Source organism: Vigna unguiculata, chromosome 9 (genome assembly GCF_037176805.1).
Source record: "Vigna unguiculata cultivar grain cowpea cultivar isolate G323 ecotype 2 chromosome 9, ASM3717680v1, whole genome shotgun sequence".
Classification (NCBI taxonomy): domain Eukaryota; kingdom Viridiplantae; phylum Streptophyta; class Magnoliopsida; order Fabales; family Fabaceae; genus Vigna; species Vigna unguiculata.
In genome coordinates this window covers 12658786-12682036 of record NC_140800.1, presented here as the reverse complement: position 1 = coordinate 12682036, position 23251 = coordinate 12658786, and the positions used below count along the sequence as shown (strand labels likewise).

The 23251-nt window shown below is 34.2% G+C and overlaps 1 pseudogene; it reads right to left on the bottom strand.

Annotated features, from left to right (window-relative positions):
- Window positions 1-9722: 9722 nt before the first annotated feature.
- Window positions 9723-12034, bottom strand: LOC146883565 (uncharacterized; annotated as a pseudogene).
- Between the last annotated feature and the right edge of the window lie 11217 nt (window positions 12035-23251).

The window sequence follows — 23251 nt, the reverse complement described above, 5'->3', positions numbered from 1 at the left end:
TAGTACTTTACTAACCAAGCTTAACCAAGAAATATGAACATACAAAGAAAGGTTGATTCTCGGACAAGTGGTTGAATTGTCAATAGAAAAAAAAAATCAACCGATTTAGATATCAGAGAATAACAACAAAATTTGTCATGGAAATCTCATTACGAACAAAATTATTAAAAAAATTTGGACAAAATTTAGATACTAATATTGGAGCTTGGTATCTTGATCGAGCAAGAGAGCACAAAACCCCTTTGCTGGTTTCCAAGGAGCTTATGTGATGGCTTGGAGGAAAACCAAAGAAAGAAGGGAGAAGAGAAAAGAAAGGAAGGAGCGAAAAAGTAGAAATGTAACACTTTTTTCTCTAATTATTTCTTTGTGTTTCTGAACTTAGTACAAAAAAGAAGTCCTACCTTAAATAGAGTCCATAATAGAAAAGGGGAAAATAGGGAAAGGGGAAAAACAACCCTTCTTAATAAACCTTTATTCTATATGAAGAACGAAATTGATGCAGAGTGGAAAAACAATCAAACGGGTTTGCGACAATCATGGGAAAGAAAGCAAGAAAGACGAGAAAGAGGGAAAGAGAGAAAAGCAAAACTGATTGTGTGAAAAGATACTAAATGAGTCTTTATTGATTCACTTTAGGAAAGGGAAACAAACTTATACAAAGACTAAGTGATGCACGTAATAATAGACTGTGTAAAAATGGTTTTAACATATTGATCATTGGTTGTGTGATCTTCAGGCTGAGCAATGTGACCCCCAAGCACCACTCTCATGATGGGCATAGATATCAAGCAGGCCCAACTTGGATATAAGAGTGTTGAAAAGAGTTGGAGGAAGAGCCTTGGTTAGAATATCAGCTTGTTGGTGATGGGTGTTGATGTGAAGAAGCTTGATGAGACCTTGTTTGACCTTTTCTATATTTAAATGGCAATCTATCTCTATATGCTTGATTTTGTTGCTGTGATAATTTGAAGTCATGATCCTCTGGAACAGAATCAGTCTTTCCTTCTTGATTCGTGTCCACACTATTCACATTACCCCCTTTATTATTTGTTTTATAACCTGGTGGAAATCCATGCTTTTTATAGCAATTGTCAATCATGTGACCATTCCAACCACAAAAAGAACAAACCCTTTTGCTATATTTGACATTCTTGTTGTCAACGTTGTTATTACCTGGATAGTCGTGCTTCTTGAAGCAAACAGATTCAATGTGACCAGCCTTTTTGCAGTAGCTACAAGTAACAATAGTGTTGTTGATCTTGATCTCAGTTTCCATTCAAGACATTTTTCCTTCCAATATGCCTTTCCTACTAAACCACGTAAGAGAAAATTTTTGAGATGGATGGGATCGGATCCATCATAAGGAAATGAGAAGTGATGTTGTTGTACTGCTCATTGAGGCCTCTCAGGAATTGCATAGCGTGATCCTCAATCTTTCTCTATTGAAAAGAACTAGTGAGACCACAAGAACACTTCGCAGAGCAATTGCAAATCAGATCAGGCTGAAAACTAACGAGTTCATCCCAAAGAACGCGAATACGTGTGAAATATTTTGTGACAAAGGAACTTCCTTGTTTAAGGGAAGATGCTTCTAGCTATAACTCATATATACGCAGCAAATTGCCTTGAAAAAATCTAGATTTGAGATCCTTCCATATTTTGTGACTAAGTGATGCACGTAATAACATAATGTGTAAAAATGGTTTTAACATATTGATCATTGGTTGTGTGATCTTCAGGCTGAGCAATGTGACCATGATCATTATTCTGACAACCCTAACTGCAGAAACCCCTAACCCTGACAAACCCTAACACTAAAGCCCTAAATAGTAGGGTTTTAATACTCTCCCCTCAAGTCAGATGATGTATATTCATCATACCAAGCTTGAGAAGAATAGTTTAAAAGGATTTGTGATGGAGAGCCTTCGTGAAGATGTCAATGAGTTACTCGGAGGAACGAATCGACAATAAATAGAAGAGTTTGTTCTGAAGCTTTTCACCGACATGACAGTCCATGTCAATGTGTTTGGTATGCCCATGGAAAGTAGGATGATAAGCGATATGTCTTGCAGATTGATTATCATAGTAAAGGACGGCTTGGTCTATGGGTTGAACATGCAGATCATGGAGAAGGTAGCTAAGCCACTGTAGCTCGCAGGTGGTAGTGGTCAAGGCTCTATATTCGACTTCTGAAGAGGATCTCGTCACTGTGCTTTGTTTCTTTGATTTCCAAGAAATCAAAGATGTGCCTAGGAAGACACAGTATCCTGTTACATTATGTCTTTGTCAGAACATGTAGCATAGTCAGAGTCGTTGAAAGCCTTGATTTGGATGTCATTGGAGGCAGCAAAGAAGAGGCCATTAGCATGACTCGCCTTGATGTATCTTAGGATATGTTAGGCTGCTTGTTGATGGTAGATGATAAGTGCCTGCACAAATTTGCTTAGTAGGTGTACAAAATAACAAATGTCAGGTTTGGAGTTACACATATACAATAACTTCCCTATTAGGCGTATGTAGGAATTAGGATTTTTGACAAGTTCAACTTTGTCAAAAAGGACTTTAGTGTTGTTCATGAGAGGGGTCTGACTAGGTTTGCAGTCCAACATTCATGTTTTGGATAGTATATCTAATGCATGTTTTCGTTGACATAAGTGAATTCCTCTTCTTGATCTAGCCACTTCAAAACCCAAGAAGTACTTTAAGGGTCCTAAATCTTTAATGCCACTAGTGGTGGGTTCATGTACACTTATTCATCAAGGCTCCCATGTAAGAATGCATTCTCAACATCCAGTTGGTGTAAATGCCAATTTTTGGTGTCTACAATGGCTAGCAAAAGTCCCACTATTGTGAGCTTAGCAATAGGGGAAAAATGCCAATAAAATCAATCCCTTCTAATTGAGTGCAATCCTTAGCTACAAGTCTAGCTTTGTGTCTTTCAATAGTATCATCATAGTTGTATTTGATTTTGAAAATCCATTTAAATCCTATTGGTTTCTTCCCTTCATGAAGATTAGTAAAGTACCAGGTATCATTGTCTTCTAGAGCTTTTATTTCATTATTTATAACATCAATCCATTTAATATCTTGAGAGGCTTCAACATAAGTTTGGTGTTCAGGATAAGAAGATATAGCGAGGGTATAATTAAGATGTTCCTTAGACATGGATTTATAGGAAAGAACATAACTAATTGGATAATTGGTTTTCTAAACAAATTAGTTATGAATAAATTGTTTAAGGTTTATGGAACTGTTCACTTGGTGTATGTAGTCCTTTTGATAAGAGGGGATCTTCCTCTGTCTCTCTGATCGTCGCAGAGTTGGGTCTTTTATGTTAGGATCATTGTTGTTTAGATGTTCATCTTCATCATTACTGGCAGAGTCATCATTGGTTGTGTCAGGAACAAATTCAGTTTTTGCATCATTAATGGTTTCTCTAGGAGGAATTTGATAGGTATCTTTGTCATCCTTGAAATGGTTGTCATTGTTTTCCAGCAAGAAATCCAAGTTATGATCGCCAACATCAGTGGGTTGAATGCATTGTTTTAAGATTTTAGGTATAATTAGTTGTATAGTACCCAGTTTGAGGCTAGGGTGTCAAATAGGTACCCGGTTTAAAAAAGTGTCAATTGCATCCCAACTTTTGAAAAAGTGCTTCAATTAGGTCCCTTTCATACAGAGTTGACTAATGCCGTTAGTCAACGTGCCATGTGTCAGTCTCTGATTTTTTTAATTTTTTTTTAATTTTTAATTTTTTAAATTTTTTAAAAAATAAAAATAAAAAATGTCATGTGTCAAGTCCCTGTGTGTGCCACGTGGCATTGTCAGTGCCACGTGGCATTGCAATGCCACGTGTCAGTGTCACTATCAGATGTCATTGTGTTGATTTCGATTTAGTCCCCATATATGTCTTTTTGTTTCAATTTAATACCTAAGTATGTGTATCTCATTCAATTTTGTCCCAATTTTTTTTAATAATTAAAATATTTTTGTAATCCATTTTTTATAAGATTAAAAATAATTAAGTATAAATATTTTTACAAAATTAAGTACTAATATTTATATTGTTCCCCTCAATTTCAGACCAAAATTATTATTTATATAAATGTTATACTAATATTTTTTATTAAAAACGACTTTTTAACATATTAGTTTATTAATTACTTTTTTATTAAGTACTCATGTTTTGTTAATTTTTTTTTTTAAATTGAACAATATTGTCTCTTACTAATTTTAAACCAAAATTTCTATTGGTTTGAATGTTATACTAATTTTTTTTTTAAATTGAAAGATATTGTCTCTTACTAATTTTAAACCAAAATTTATATTGGTTTGAATGTTATACTAATTTTATTATTATTAAAAATGACTTAATAAAATGACTTTTACCACTAAATTTTAATATAAATATCAAATACTTAATTTTTGTTAAACTTTTATACTTAATTACTTTTAATTTAATAAAAAAATGGATTTTAATTATTAAAAAAAATTGGGATAAAATTGACTCAGATACACATACTTAGGTACTAAATTGAAACAAAACAACATATATGGGGACTAAATCGAAATCAACACAATAGCATCTGATAGTGATACTGACATGTGGCACTGACAATGCCACGTGGCACTGACAATGCCACGTGGCACTGACAATGTCACATGTCACACACAGGGACTTGACACGTGGCATTTTTATTTTTATTTTCAAAAATTTTTTAAAAAAAATTAAAAAAAATTAACAAAAAAAAAAACAACAGACTGACACGTGGCATGTTGACTAACGGCGTTAGTCAACTCTGTCTGAAAGGGACCTAATTCAAGCACTTCTTCAAAAGTTGGGATGCAATTGACACTTTTTTTAAACTGGGTACCTATTTGACACCCTAGCCCCAAACTAGGTACTATACGACTAATTATACCAAGGTTTTATAAGGGAAAACATTCTCATAAAAGATCACATTTCTAGTTATGAAAATTTCCCTACTCATAGTGTCAAGAAGAACATAGCCTTTAATACCAGTTTTAAAATCCAAAAACACACATTTTCTAGCCCTAGGATCTAGCTTGTCCTGTTATTTTCAAGAGTACTAGCAAAACACAGAGTTCCAAAAACTTTGAGGTTGAGGTAAGTAGGAGGTTTATTATACAAAATTTCATAAGGGCATTTGTTGTTATGACAACAGCAGGAAACTTGTTAATGATATGAATAACATGATTAGCAACTGTAACATCCTGGCCAAATATTAATAATTTAAATAAAATAAAATTATAAGTAATAATAACTCAAAAATTAATAAAAACTCTTCCCCAAAAATGTGGGAAATTTTAAACTTTATTAATCGCGTTGAAATCAACCTCCAAAAGTAATTCATTACAAAACCATGTTCCAACACTGTTTTAGTCAGAAAATTACAAAATAGTAAAACATTTCCTCAATGAACCCCAATCGTTGGCCCCCACTTTGGCTCTAAGCATTACCAACACCACCTGAAAGATCATCTGCTCCCGTGTAACAAGTTACATGATCATCGCCAAACACACACAAAAAGGGTGAGCTCAAAATAATCAAACATTCATAAAGAATTATAAAACGCTCACCCCTAGCGTAATAATTTATCCCAAAACTTCTTTTGAGAACCTTTCATTATGCACTAGAAATCATGGCCTTCCACCATGTTAATCCAGCTACTACAACTTTGATAATGACCTTAAGATGGCATATGCTGCCACGAGCCACCACTCGTGGTCCAACCTCTACAATCCTCCCACTCGTAGACCAACACGTGTGGAAACATTATGTTACGAACCTCCATTTGTAACAACCAAATGGAGTTAACCAATATGAACCACCATCCGTATTCTCATATGAGATTTCCAACATCACCGGTCACAACCGTGAGTAACAATCAAGTGGAACTAGCCAATACGAGCCACCAGTCGTATGCTCCCTCAAGATTTCCAACATCACTGGCCACCACCGTGATCACACGTGTTCACAATACATTACGAGCCACCACTCGTAACTAGGCCTCAACACGTCTCCACCCAAAGTCATGTAAAATGTAACATCACGGCCGAATATTACTAATTTAATTAAAATAAAATAAAAATAATAATAGAACATTACATCTAATAATATCTCTTTCCCAAAACGTGGGAAAATTCAAAACTTTTATTACATCATCATAATTCAAAATCCACAAGTTATAAATGACGATTAAAAATTAATAGTCTAGTAAAATAAATGTTTACAAAATCATAAAAATCCATAAAACAATAAATCTCCATAAAGGTTTTCCCAATAGTCCCTCTCCGGCTCTATGCCTCATCAACACCACACAACCTCTCAACCTCACTTTCAATCTCACTTCTAGTTTTTTTTTCTACAAAACTCCTATACTCTCGTGTTTGAACCTTTAATTAATTTAAAAAATGAAAATTAATTAAGGATTGTTTTAATGGCCATTATTAGGTGGTTTTTCCAGCCCTACCCTCCTCAAGACGGTTAGGGTTTTCTGATCCCTCTCATTCATGCCAAAAAGAGTTCTGGCAAAAAGGATCCTATTTAGTGCCAACTAAGGTTTGAACACATCACCACCTAAATTATAATTCAAGTGCACAACCCATTCAACCAATTCATGTTTCATGATAATTCTTACACATCTAGAATTATATTATCACGCACCATGATCAAGCATATTATTAAAATAATAACATAAATAAAATAACACACAATTGACATACCCAAGACTCAAACCCAAGTCCTCTCCACATGACTAAGTACTCTTTACCACTTAAGCTAGTATTGTTCCTTGTCATAATTACTCGCATTAAATGTCATAATTATTCCATTATTAAATTATTTAATTTTCTCGGGTTTTACATAAAACTCTCAATATCATTAACCTGACCTAAACAAGATCAACACACACTTAACTTGGGTCTTAGGGATTCCAAATCTTCCACAAACCTGCCCGCTTGTGGTCCAACTCTATGAACCTTCTTACTCGTAGTACAACTCTACGAATCTCCCTGTCCGTAGTCCAACACGCGTGATCCATCCAACTACAAACCTCCAAGCTCGCAATAACTCTTAAGTGTGAGCACAGAACATACAAATCTTCCCGCTTGTATCCTCACACGAGAGTATAATTAATATGAACCTCCTCGCTTATATTAATCATGTGTTCCATCACCAATCACGAACCTACCCGCTCGTGATATTGTCAAGTGTATCTCGACCCAGGTTCAACACTTCAAACATGCAACACACAACAAACAACACATTGTCGCCGCACTATCGCCTGGCGCTACCTAAGCCCCACCAAGCCAAATTGGGCTATAGACCACTTGGCGGTCTTAACATGCCATCATGCGCTCCTCGCTCCAAGGACTTCCCTGATTCACCTATCGCCTCACTCCAATAGTGCCCATGTGATTAACTAACAATTATTTTAATAGACCCAACTTATCTTATACTATAAAATAAAAATCTTATATTAATTGTTATTATATTATCTTAAATATATATGATTTCAAGTTACATTTACAACCAACAATTTTCGCAAGTCCATATAAAACATAATATTATAATATATATATATATATATCATATCCTTACGTATAGAAATAGATTTAAAGGCTATCTCAACTATTTCTCATGATGGCACCACTTCCTATGCCATATGCTACCGTTAAGGACAAAAAGAAAGCCCCAATCACAATTAGGGATGTCAACGAGGCGGGTAGGGTACATATAGTAACTCCCTCATACCCTACCCGCTCGATAAATATCCGCCTCGTACCCATACCCACATCTGTCAAGTATCCGTTATGCGGGTACCCACTTAATTTTTAAAATATCCATAGATATCCACGGAGATTCGTGAGTATTTACAAAAAAATAAAAATAAATATTTAACAATATATTTTAATCGTAAATTCAAATAAAATACAATACATAACATCATAAATTTTAAACATAATAAAAATAACCCATTTAAATAGTGTTAAATGACAATTTACAAAGAAATGATTTTTTTTTTTAAATTAATTGATAAAAAATAACTCATTTAAAATCAATATGTTAATATTTTAATCATATTTTTTTAATTTAAATTAGAGTATAGCGGGTACGGGTATCCACAAGTACAAATACTACGATACCCGTACCCGCCCCGTTAACATACGGGTATTAAAAATATTCGTACCCGTTACCCGCAGGTATGCATTTACAATATCCATTTCGTACGCGTGGCGGGTTTTATCCATAAATACATACGAATACGAATTTTTTTGACATCCCTAATCACAATGCGTGACTGACCTCAACCTTTAACGAAATTTTTACAAAAAATAAACACTGATACCTAAATCTTTATTTTAATAATCATGTTTTAGCACTTTCCCTGCACCTAATAAAGTTTCATATAACTCATGCCAAACATTTTCACTCACTATTTTTGGTAATCAATTCATCCCTATAAAAACCAAATATGCACCACAACTTGGTACCATATATCCAACTAGATAATACCATTGCTCCATATCATAGTCTTCGTTTACGTAAAAGATTCGAATTGCCACTTAGCCATTAATAAATATAATTGGTTATCACAACACATTCAACAAATTATATAATAAAAATAATCCTTTTTTTAACTAAACTTGCACCACTTCCTACACACTTCACCATATATCTCATTCACGTTTTAGAATTTAATCACACTTATGCAGACGAGCCGCCAACAAAAAAATTCATGATTCAACCCATAAAAAAAAGAAGTTGAACTGTTTAAAATCGATTCATTCCTAAAAAAATTTTATGCAACCCTAAACTCCAAACACATATGCTTGTCCACTAAAATTTTTCTATGCTCTTAACTCTATAAAACTGCGTCACATGTTATTAATATAATATTATATGTACCAACAAATACTTCCACGATCTTTCAATATGACATGATCATTCCTAACTACTAAAAGCAAAGTACTCCCTCCATCTTTATAAAAAGTTGTATTAATTCGCCGTTGAAATTTCTCCATAATTTGCACCTCGAAAAAAAAAGTATATATATATATATATATATATATATATATATATATATATATATATATATATATATATATATATATATATATATATATATATATATATATATATATTGTAATAAATTCAACGCCTACTCGTAACTAAGGGTGTGTTCTTATGTGGATGATGATTTGAGGGAGAGGGAGATGATTGATTTGGATTGATTAAAAGGTAAAATTTATGTTGTTCTTTTTTATGGATTTGGGAGTGATAGTAGAGTGGATTTAAGAGTACTTTTTATGAAAGTTTGTGAAGGATTTGACTAATGTGACTAAAAAAAATTAAATTTAATAGATAAAAATGTAAAATAACCTAATTGTCCTTAGTGTTAAAAAAGAATAATTAAATGATATTTAAATAAGTTGTAATTAGTTTTTCATATATTATTATCATAAATAAAAATATTATAAATATTTATGAATTAAAAAAATAATATTAAAATATATTTTATTTAGAAATTTAATATTTTAATTTAAAAAAAAAACAAACATTTCCAACCACACCATTAATAAAAAGTCAACTCAAAACATCACATAATATCTAAAATGTACACACAAGACAACATACAATATGATGAGTGATACAATCAAAATCAAGCCTTTGTACTCATATAAGTTTGCAACCTATTTCAACGATTTTCTGTTGGCATCCCCATAAGATGTCTGGTATGAAGTGGATGTGAACAAAGAAAGTTGTAACATTGTCTTAATAAGTTTTCATTTGAAATGTTCATGGTTCTTAGTAACTCAGAAATTTGGTCTCTTGTATATTGAGTTGAAGGGGTTCTAGGAATTAGGTTGTATTGCTCATGAAGTAGTGCGTTATGGCGTTCAATAGCTGCAAGTTGGCGGTTAATAACTGCATTCATTCGTCGATCAAGAGCATTTGCTTCCTCAAGTGACTCCATTATTTTGAAATCCATCTGATTTAAACACACATAAGAGTCAATTAAAATACAAATGATAAACACATAATACAAGATGAAATAAATTTCAATTCATTCAATTATATGAATAGAAAGGTTGAGTTGAAGAATACAACTTAGTGGACAGAGTGTTGAATGCTGTCTAGCTTGTGAAAGATTTCATTGACATTGAAATTGACTTCATCAAAACATTTGTTCATGTCGATGGTCAAATGTGAGAAAATTTCTTCCATGTGGTGCACATTTTGTTCCACTCGATGTACATTTTCCTCAATCAGTTGCATTCTTCCATCCATGGGTTCTAATCCATGCATTGTAATTTGCATGTCCTGAACTCCCCCCCCCCCATCCTTGACTAAGAACTTCAACATTTGGGTGGACTTGTGATTCGTGTTGTACTTCATGCAAAGGACTTTGTGGTTATCCTTGCACCTTATCTGGTTCATTTGCGTGAGCATGCTGCCATACACCGTTTACATTAACAATGTTAAGCTTTTTCAAAGAATTTGTAGAGAATTGTTGTCTCAATTCAATTGTTGTACTAACCTCAACAGAAAGGTCCATTCCATTGTATTGCACAATTCTGATTATCAAAATACCATATGGAAGAGGTGCATCACCGCCTTTTCTTTTTAGCATTGTTTGCATTATATGATGTGGCCAATTAACAAAAATGTTATTTTTTAGGACCCATATCATAAAAATGTCTTCTTTCAAGACTTTTGCATAATTAGTTGGATGGGGTGTCAACCAATGGACGACCACATAATGCAGGAGTCTATCATTTATGTTTAAAGATCCCACTGTTTTTAATATTTTGCCTTCGAGATTCGGTCTAACCATAGTAGCCAGTGCCATATCACGGTTATAGGGGAGATCTTCTGGTATGTCTGGATACAATAATTTTCGACCCTAATACATAAGATGTGTTATATTAAACCAATCATCAGGTTTGAGTTTAATTTTCTTCTTATTAACCTCACTTAACAAGTATCCATTGACATATATCTTCAGGTTTGAATAGAAGACTTTGATGAGATCAACATAGTATGGACAATTCATAGAAACAAAGTCGGAGATGCCTTGGAACGTTAAGTGGTGATGAAAATAAAGCCCTGATGTTTCAAAAGATTGGAAATTCATAATTTTAGGTTCCATTACTCTCTTTATGTAGAAGTCTCTCCCGTAGTTAACCATTTGATCATGGCAGCTGAAGAAACGTCTTTGATCTTGAACATCTTCCACAGATCGTAATGTCCTTTGAGAAGGATCAACGTCGTTTGCTATGTTTTCCCCTTACTCCTCTTAGATCTCATTGATGAAGATGCCATATTGATAAAACTTCAAAAGATCAATGATAATTATAGATATGATTAATAGTAATTGAGTTATAAAAGTAAATACAAATAGGAAAGTGCACATAATAAAGCAATTAACATAGAACGCCAAATAAGTCTTTCATACAGAACAAAGCAAACATAGTAATGAATTTAAAACATAGTGACTTCTTCAGCATAAAACCATCGTCCTCGAGATAGTATTTGCCTACAATAATGATAACTATTAAGTTTTCACTGATGGCCGACCTAAGAGTCAAATAATTAACGAAATGAAAAACTAACCTTCGGGTATGACTAAAGGATCATCTCTAATAAGAGAATCTTTCAATATTCTTGAATCAGATGTTGTCCCCTCCTATCCAACCAGTACATAAGTGAATTTCATATCAAAATCACATGCGGTGAAAACATTTTGTGTTGGCCAGTCCTTCCTACCTCGATACCTGGGAGCCTTAGATGAAGGAACCTTTACTCGAAGATGAGTTCCATTTATGGCCCCTAGACAATCCTATTTGAATAAAGTAAAGATTGTAAATAAAGACTCTTTAAAATTTGTAAGTACTAGTAGCAACACAAAATTATTATTGCTAGTGTTACCTTGAAGTACAGGTAGAATCGGCTATTATTCAGGATATGACTTTGGACATAAGTCCCAATAGGTGGAATCTGTAACATCCTTACTGAAAATTACTTAAATAAAGGAATATAATATAAATGAAATTCAACCGTCATAGTTTATTATTCCCAAACGCGGGAAAATTCAAAATTTATACATCATGCTTAAAATCCAAACTAATAAAATCCATAAGAAAATCCATAACCATTTAACATGTTCTCAAAATAACTGATTGAAAACTAAAATCATAGATAACATAATTCAATCCCCATGCTAGCTCTTTCTCCATCTCTAGGCATCACCAGCATCACCTGAAATATCATTTGCTACTGTGTGATAAATCACACGATCATCGCCAAACACATACAAAAAGGGTGAGCTCATAAACAAATAACATATAATTTGATAAAATAAAGGTTCACCCAAATTATGTTAGTATAGTTAAATTCTTGGCCAGGAGACCTTATTGTCCTAAGGATTTCCAACACACAATTACTTGACCATGAACCCAGGATATAACATGCTTCCATAAATCTGCCTGCTCGTGGTCCTACCTCTACGAACCTCTCCATTCATAGTCCAACTCTACGAATCTCCCCGTTCGTAGTCCAAATCTATGGACCTCCCCGCCCGTAGTCCAACACACATGATCCAACAACTATGAACCTCCCCACTCGTAGTAGCCCTCAAGTGTGAGCACGGAACATACGAACCTCCCCACTCGTTGTTAGTTTTGAAATGGTTGAAATGCCAAGAAGGGGGGGTTGAATTGGCTAGTTAAGAATTTAGGCTATCTTTGAAAGTTAAAAACCACCTTTAGTTGAATCAATTCGATCACCAAGTTAGGATGCAAAAGCTACTGGACAGTATACTTTCAATCGGTCAAAAATAGAGTTAATCGATTGATTTTACTAAACAAATTATGTTCTGATATAATCAACCGATTCAAAAAGAGAAACAGTCGACTAAAATACTAGGAAAAATACAGAAATGCAAATTCAAGTTTTAAACCAAAAACAATACACAAGAATGATAAGACATGTTCTAATTGATTATGCAAACTTGCTCAATGCTGCAGATGTCATGAAAACATGCAAGAACACGAAAAAGATGATTGGAACTCATGTTCTTTAAACTTTAAATGATTATGCAAGAGAGAAGGGTTAGAGAAAAGATTGGATCACAATTTTTATACTAGTTCACTCAAACTTGAGCTACATCCAGTTTGTCAAGGCAACCTAAGCTTGACTTTGCACTATTTGAAAAAATTTACAAAGTATCCACCCTTTGTAAGCAAATAACATACGAATAGATAAAATAAATTATAAACAAAACTGAATAAAAAAATAAAATATTTTATAAAATATCAAAAGAAGATGAATTTCTTATGAAAATATAAGTCATTAAAAAATCATATATATATATATATATATATATATATATATATATATATATATATATATATATATATATATATATATATATATATATATATCATACAATACTTTTTACTAACATACGACTTGTAAATATCATACTAAAATCATACAAAACTTTTTAGCATAAAAAATCAATAACATATAACTTATAACGTACCTGGTATGATAACACCACCAAAGTCAGGATGTTTGATACAACCAACAAAGCAAAGTCAGGAAGCACCTCCTTTAGCAAACACCAGTAGGCAACAAGTGATATCAACTAAAATATACAAAACAACACCAATCACACCATTAATATCATGCATGAACTTTTGTGGAAATAAGCTCACAACTATTACGTTTGTCCCTTTTCATTCATAATTTTATATCTTTTTCCACGCTGGAATCAAACTAATTATTGAAGAAGGATTTGGTTCTATTAATTTTGATAAGATTTAACCAAAAAAAATCTTGCACCATACCAGTTTCAAACATTGTCGACCACTTTAACAACTGCACCAAAGCAACACTTCCACCACTTCCTTGCACGAATAAACATACAAAACAAACCACAAATGAACATGGGTTTAGATGGTTTACATTAAATTCAATTATGAAGCAATGCACACCATAAACCAACCACTACACCACCTTATAACAGCAAAAAATCTCACCACTGCACCTTCACCTCCACGGATTTGACCCCAACAACAACAACAACCAGGGCCACTAGTGACGTTGACGATGGGAATAACTATGGATCTCCCAAAATAATGTTGTGAACTCCTTCACAACTATTCAAAGATTCTGCCACAATGTAACACAATAACACAATCAAATCTGGATACAAATGTGGTGTAGAATCGGATAAAAGTAACATGTATCCGGATACTGAACCATTTGTACCCGGATATAAATGTGGTAAGTGGAAAGCTGGAATCAGATATAACTATATTCTTCCAATATTCTTCATATATCATGCATGGAAAGTATGCAAAATGTAAAATCAAAAGTGAAGGCACGTAGAATGAAAGTAGAATGAATGAAACATCAAACGAAGATGAAATTGAGGGCTGGTGGCACATCACAAAACTCACCTCTAACGAGCTCAAACACAAGAGAGTCTCTCAGCCAAGAGAAGGTTCATTCTTCCCACCTCTTCTAATAGAAGAAACCAACTATCTTAATGGCATTGAATGGTGCATTGAAGAGCCTCAACAACACGTTCCACACAATTAATGCAATTTGAGTTTCAAATAGTCAAGAATCTCCCCTGTAAAGCATCAGGAACCTATTGTGTGCATCAGGAATCTTGTTCGCAGACCTCAAGCCCATGCCTATGAGTGCAGCAACAAACCTAATTCTTTTCACAATATAATAACATGGATAATAAGGATAGTGTGGTAATTTGCCATATTTATCTCGCAAATCTCTTCGAAAAAGAGAGATCGACTCTATGCAGTAATCTCGCAATTGATCGCTTTTCAATCAGTTCCTTTCCCCAAAAAATAACAATCGTTTCTCCCCCTATTCATCGCTCTCGATTCTTCTACTATAGTATTTCTTCGCATGAGAACATACCCTAAATAATAAAGATTTATACGTGTTTTGCTCCACAGACTTTATGACTTCATAAAAACATTATTTTTGTGCATCCATTTTCTTTAAGCATTTCACCCCACACTAGAGTTGTCAAAATGGGTTGAACCCGCGAACCAACCCGACTCACTACGGGTTCGAGCTGGGTTGGGTTGAAATTTTTTTACAAATTTCAATACAGGTTGATTTTTAACTCGATTCACCTAGAACCCGACTCACCCAGGTTCTGGGTGACCTGGGTGAGCCGAGTTGGCTCACCAACCCGTAAATAAAGGGTCACACAAGTATTTTTTTGTTAAGTTGGGCTTTGTGTTTGGGTCATGTTAGGTTTTTTTTTAGTCAACACATAGATAATTTGTATTTTTGTGATTTTGGTTTGTATTTGGATTGTATTAAAGTTTATTTAGATTTTTTTAATTAACTGAGCTCGTGAGCCAACCCGTTTAACCCACCAACCCGCGGTGGGCCAGGTCAAGTTGGAATTTTTTGGCTTGCTAATTATTTTGTCGGGTTGGGTTGGCTCACTAACTGATCAACCCGTGGTAGGTCAAGTTGGGTCGGGCCGAATTACCCGTTTTGACAACTCTACCCCATACTACATATATCTAACACAAATATAGAGACATCTACCAATTTAACATATAATACTTCATAAATTTGACAACTAATAAATCCTAACATATTATAACATAATATGATATATTATAAATATTTACCACACACTTTTTTTCACGTATGAGTTTTATCATATAATATATAATAACTAAAAAACAATCATTTTAAAAGCCCTTAATTTTTTTTTTCTCCGGGACATCACCTCATGCATTTTTCCTTTTATCATCTAACCACTAGTAGTAAACACATATTCCACCATATCCATGAAGTCAATGAACCCATTTACAAATTCTAAATAATTCTGAAAAAAAAATCACTATCATTACTGTATTAAGTATTTCGGTTAACATTGATTATAATACATCCACTCAACGAAAATAAATGGAAACCAATTAGTTCTTCCTTACACTAAAAACTTAATCCAAAAGTGCATTTCACAATTTTACCATTGATTCATCCATAAAACTTAGATATCTTATTATAGTCATCAATAAAAGACACTTCATCATTCTATAATCCAAATTGTAAATATTGTTCTACCGACAATCAAATGCTAATAAGGAAAAATGTTAGGTCCCCTTACCTGGAAGTCCAATGTTAATTATAAAAAACAAATTTAAAAAATAAATTGAATTAATTAATTTAGCCCTTGATGTCTAATTAAACCCAATTAAACACCTTGTTTGTGTCCAGATTCATTGAACCTACCTTGAGCTCTTCACCTACTCAAAATGCCACTAAAGCTAAAAATAAAATATTATAATTTTGCTCTAATCAAGGTTCAAACTCACCTCCACACATTTACCAAGCAAATGCACAACCAACAAGCCAATTCATGTTTCTTGACATTTCATGCGCATAAGGCTTTATAATTTTGTATCCCACAACCATGAATTTATATCAAATAAATATTTAGTTATTTATTTAATTTTCCCGAGTCTTACAGCGGCATAACACCAATATGCCTTAGGCAAATTAGACTGAAATAACAAGCTCCATGTTACATTGATGATGTGTTGATGTTTTCACTCCACAACTGAATTTTGTTGTGGAGTTTCTACACATCCTTTCTAATGATTTATCCCATAAGCATCAAATATATCAACACAATTAAACTTTGGCCTATTATCAGTTCTAAAACATTTGATGGTTTTGTCAAACTGGTTTTTAATATGAATTATAAAATTCTGAACAAGTTTTTTGGTTTTAGATTTAGTGTGCATGAGAAAAATCCAGGTATGCCTAGGGTGATCATAAACCACAGTTAGGAAATACTTATGACCATGAACAAAAGTGATAGATATGGGTCCCCATATATCAAGATGAACCTGATCAAAGCAAACATCAGAAACAATATCACTTTTTTGAAAAGAAAGTGTATGCTATTTAGAGAAATGACATATATCACAAACATTAGAAGCTTTAGATTGAATATAGGGATAAGTTTTACAGATTTGTTCAGTAACTCTACGGGCTGGATGCCCAAGCCTACAACGTTATCTACATAATACTTATTACAATTAAGCATAGTACTAGGGTAAAAATCATTAATTTTGGTGATAGGAATGCCATCAAGGTAGTAGAGACCCTGGGTGAAATTAGCTTGCCCAATCACCTGAGATGTAATGATGTCCTATATTTGACAACACTTAGAGGAAAAAAAATCACATTACAATTCAAATCTTTGTTCAAGGTTTGAACTGAAATTAAATTAAAGAAAAAATATGGAACATACAGGACATTAAAAGATATAAGATATTCAGAAGATGGAAAATGTGCTAGCAAAGTTTGCAATGACATCATTGTTATTAGGTAGCTTTATTTTCACTGGTTTTATTCTGAAAAAGGTAGTGAAGCAATCTTTTTTATGTGCAACATGATCAATTGCACCTATATCAACAATCCAGATATTCTTACGTTGGGAATTTTTATCATTATTATTGCCACGTTTCTGCATGTGATTGATATTATGACCAATATCATCAGATTCCTCTAGAATCTTTTGCATTTGTTTTGTTGTGAACCCTTTGACAACTTCATCTTTGACATTTTTTTTGTTAGTAGAGTCCTCTTTAACATTGAGATTGCAAACTTCTTGTTATCTTTTACCTTGACTTCCCCTTTCCTGGAAATTGGTGTTGTATTCACTCCTCTATTTATACCATGGAGCATACTCGTGTATCGTAAACAAAATCGTGACGGGATGACGAACCAAAAATTAAATTTGATAAAAAAAACAGAGCTTGGAGTTGCCACCATAGTTTATTTTGGAAAACTATGGAAAAACCAAAAAGATAAGACAAGGTCTGCAAAAAACCATATTTTGGATCCGGGAGTCGGTTACGTGTGGGGAAGGTATTAGCCCCCACAATGCCCGTCCTAAGACGGTACCTTTAATTAAACATGAAAAAGGATGTGGCTTTTCAAAATATTTATTTTCCCCGAAAATAATAATAAATGAATTTATAAAAGAAACAAAAATAACTTTTTGATTTTCTTGGGTCCGACAAGGATTAATCATCGCTCCTACGTATCCCCATTTATGATGGAGAATCAAGGTTACGTAGTTCTTTGTGAAAAACCTATTTGAGAAAAGATTTGATTTTTATTTGGTGAATTTTGAAAACATTTTTATGATTTTTTGGTATTTTTAATTATTTGGAAATGAGTGTCACACGACGCGAGCGGCTGGACAGAAAAAAAATTAAACAAAGAAAATTGTTTTTTTATCTTTAGTTCTTTATATATATTTTTTATATTTTTTAGAAAAATAAATTTGAAAAATTGGTGTCACAGAACACGAGTGGTCAGACAGACACTAAAAGAAATGAAGAAAACTATTTTTTATGATTTTTAAAATAAAATATTTATGAACAATAGAAAATAATATCCCTTAAGTAAAAGGCCGAAATTAGGTGTAAAAAAAATGCGTTCAATATTAAAAGATAATATAAGAAAAATGGAATGAATAAAAAAAAATAACGACAGTGACATACCTTCTACACTTTTCAATTCCTTTTCTCTTATATCAATCTCATCTCACCCTCTCATTTTTTATATTAAAACTACCTTTTCTCTTTTATTTTTTTCTTGCCTCATTTTCTAATTGTTTTTCCAAGAGAGATAAAAAAGGAGTTGTGTATGTGTGGGTGGTAATGAGAAGGAGAGAGGAAGTGTATAGAATATTTTGTTTCGATCCTTTTTTTACTTTTTTTTTTCAACTCTCTTTTTTTCTTTTTTTTCCTTATTTTGCTAAAAGTTTGAAAATCTTTGAAGAAAATTTTATTTTTTTTGTTTTATATTTTTTTCGAAAATAAATTTATTAAACCGGACGAAATTGGGTGTTGATAGTTGCCCATCTTTACTTAGATTTTACTAGATCGTAGTAAAAGATGACCATTACTTCGTAAATGGCCTTGATGTAACAAAGAAATCAATGACCATTGCCATGCAGAGGGCCTTGATGTAAAGAAATCAATGGTCATTGCCTCGTAGAGGATCTTGATGTAAACATAAGGAAATCAATGACCATTGTCTCACAGAGGATCTTGATGTGAACATAAGGAAATCAATGATTATTGCCTTGTAGAGGGTCTTGATGTAAACATAAGGAAATCAACGACCATTTCCTCACAGAGGGTCTTGATGTATAAAAGGAAATCAGTGACCATTGCCTCATACAGAGCCTCAACGTGATGAAGAAATCAATGACCATTACCTCGTAGATGGCCTTGATGTAAAGAAATTGATGACCATTGTCTCGCAGAGGGTCTCGATGTAAAGAAAATCCATGACCATTGTCTAGTAGAGGGTTTTAATGTAAACATAAGGAAATCAATGACGATTGCTTCGTAGAAGGACTTGATGTAAACATAAGGGAATCAATGGCCATTGCGTCGTACATGGTCTTATGTAAACAAAGGAAATCAATGACCATTGTCTCATAGAGGTCTTGATGTATAAAAGGAAAACCTGGATTTTGCTCTTGAAGTGTCAACAAACAGCGCGTGAATGTCTTATATTTGTGAGACTTACGCAAAAAAAAAAATTGTCATTGCTAATTTTTTTTCAAATTGCTTTATTTCATTTTTGAAAATTATTTTAAATGATTTTGTGGAGTATGATGGATGACATTATATGATAATGCAGGATATGTTATGATTTTATTTTTAAACCTATAGGATGATGCATACGTGAATGCGTGGATGCATGGGTGGAATTTGCTTTTTTCATTTTTTATTTTTCCTTTATTTTAATTTGAGAGTAAGGAAACTAGGCTTATAGGCTAGACAAAATTGGACTTGAGGCTAGACAAAACTAGGTTTGGGGGCTAATGTGGAAACTGGAATTGAGGCTAGTGTTGAACCTGGGCTTGGGGGCTAGTGTGGAAATTGGGTTTGGGGGCCAGTGTGAAAATTGGGCTTGGGGACCAGTGTGAAAATTGGGCTTGGGGACCAATGTGAAAACTAGGCTTGAGGACTAGTGTGGAAATCAGGCTTGGGGGCCAATGTGGGAACTCGGCTTGGGGGCTAGTGTGTTTAGGGTATATTGGTCATTCATATGAATGAAGAGGACCATCATTGAACCAAATTTGTGTATTTTTTTTTTAAATTTTCTTCCTTATAAAACGAAAGGATTTGATAACCATTCATATGAGTGAATAGGGTTTCGATCAAAAAGGGGGATTTTTTTTTTTCAAAAAGATGAATGACTCATGTATGCATGACTTGGTAGGATGTATGAAATACCTTATGTAAGACCCGAGAAATTTAAATAATTAAATAAATAATTATATAATAAATGCAGGTCGTGGGAGCCTTTATGGCATTTAATGTGGTTTGTTATGATGTGGAAAAGTGCTAGCTTAAATGGTTAAGAGTACTAACTTAAGTTGAAAGGACTTGGGTTCGAGTCTTATTTATGTTAATTGTATGCTATTTTAATAAGTGTATTATTTTAATGTTAATGTTATGTGTGAATGTGCATAGTGATAATGTAATCCTAAAATTATAGGAATTATCATGAAACATGAATTGGTTGAATTGGTTGTACATTGACTTTGTAATTGAATGGTTATGGGTTCAAACCTGGGCTCTGAAGGTGTTTTGGGTGGATTTGAGAAAAGCATCAAGTGCATTAGGAGAAGGCCAAAGCTGGACTAGTGGTGGCACAAGAGAAGTCTTGGTTCTTCAAAATTGAGCAAGGGGAGTTCTTTTATATGTGTATATGATCTGTATATGAATGTGATGCCTTTATATGATAAAAATCTTTCTGTTTACGCGTTTTTGGAAAATCCCCAGAAACCGCCTGGCGGCTTTGAGTGTGCGCCAGGCGACGCATGAATATTAACCCAATTCTGGGTTTTTTGTGATGAACCGCCTGGCGGCAAGGGTGGCTCCGTCAGACGATGTGAATACTGTATAAAAACGCTATTTTTCATACTTTTCGCGCAGCAGGAATCGCCGGGCGCATCTTTGATACCGCCAGGTGCCAAGCTTTGATTTTCTAGACGCTAGGCACCACAAATTTTTCTAGTTTACGTAGTTTTTGTAAAATTGTGTTTCCCGATTCGTTAACCGTCCGATTTAGGTGAAATTTTGACAAGAGATTTATAACATGTTGCTCTTCACTTTGAACGGTGGAGATTGGAATTTGATGTCTGCAGCTAGAGATATACATCACTCATGATTGGTTGTTTTAATTTCCTAATAATATGATTATCAATGGATGATTAAGTGTGCTTAAGTGCTGGTATGGCCTTGATTGACGAATGTATATATAATATATATAGATGTGTGATTGATGAGTATGTTTTTATTAGTGCTTGCTGAGCCATGTTGAATATATGAACATATATATGTTAGCTCGAATGTATGATGTTATAAGTGTGTGAATAAGGCCACTATTGATGATATCACTATGACCGAGTGTTGCATGATCATGACGAGTCTTGGGAAATTATGGGAACATGATAACCATACTTTAAATGTAATGGAATTGCGAGGGCATGCGGAATAAGTATATAACTTTCATTGTGTCTTTTGTGGGGTATGTGAATTGTAAGCATGCAAAAGGTTGGGAAAATGAGAAGGGGAAAATAAAGTGTGTGTTGGAATTGATTTAAGAGGTAAGTATATATGAATTATAAAAGAGAGGAATGTGTGCTTATAGTTGAAAGATGCATATGTGTTACGATGTTGTAATTTGGAATATATGAATGTGTATGTTGATTTCTGGATGTTTGAGAATTGAATGGTTGAATTCTAGGAAATGAATTAGAGTACCTAAAACCATTAGTGTCACATTACTAGTGTAGCGCTTGGCGGTGTAGACTGAACCGCCATGCGATAGTAGGTAACATGAATGTCTTGTGAGTTGTGGCGCTCGGTGGTGATGTGGAACCGTCAGGCGGTCTATACTGCCATTTCACCTAGTGGTGCTTAGGTTGCGCTAGGCGATGGTGTAGTGGCAGGGTGCGTTGTGATATGTTTTGCATGACTTATTGTGTTGGTCCTGGTATGGGATATGCTTGATGTTGTCATGAGCGGGTAGGTTCATGACTGGTGATGAACACGTGATGATATGAGCGGGGAGGTTCATATCATGATACTCTCGTGTGGGGATACGAGCGGGGAGGTTCGATGTTCCGTGCTCACACTTGAGAGATGCTACGAGCGGGGAGGTTCGTAACTGGTGGATCACGTGTGTTGGACTACGGATGAGAAGGTCCGTAGAGTTGGATCACGAGCGTTGGACCACGAGCGGGAAGGTTCGTGGAAGCATTGGTATCCCAAAGACCAGCTTGAGTATGTACCTTGTGTAGCGTAGTGTGCTTTTCTTGTTTTCGTTATCATGTTGTGATGTGAAACTTGGATCAGGGGATGTTGTGCCATGAGTGGGTAGGTTCATGGATGGTGGTGAACACGTGATGATATGAGCGGGGAGGTTCATATCTTGTTACTCTCGTGTGGGGATACGAGCGAGGTAGGTTCGTATGTTCTGTGCTCACACTTGAGAAATGCTGCATGCGGGGAGGTACGTAGCTGGTGGATCACGTGTGTTGGACTATGGGCGGGTAGGTCCGTAGAGCAGGACTACGAGCGATGAGGTTCGTAAAGCAGGACTATGAGCGGGGAGGTTCGTAGAGGCAGGAGCACGAGCGGGCATGTTCGTGTGAGCATCATAAACCCTGAATTTGAGGCTAACTATTTGTGTGTTGTGAAGGTTGAAAAGCCTTGGGGATTAAGGTCTTGGCCAAGAACTAACTAGAATAAAATAATTGGGTGTATTGTTAAGTTTATTAAATTAACTGATTGTTTATTTTGAGTTCACCCTTTCTGTTTGTGTTTGGCGATGATCGTGTAATTCGTTACGCGGGAGCAGATGATGTTACAGGTGATGTTGATTATGCATGGAGACGAAGATAGGGCTAGCTTGGGGGCTCTTGAGCTAGGGACTTTTTATGATGTTCTTTCATTATGTTCGATTTTGAAAACTTGTAATAAGATTATTGTTTAGTTATGTTTAAATTATGGCGCGTTGAAAAATAATTTGAATTTTCCCGCGTTTGCAAATAATAAAATTTTGTCGATTGATTTTGTATATTTTATTTTATTTATTTAATTAAGTAATTTCTAATAG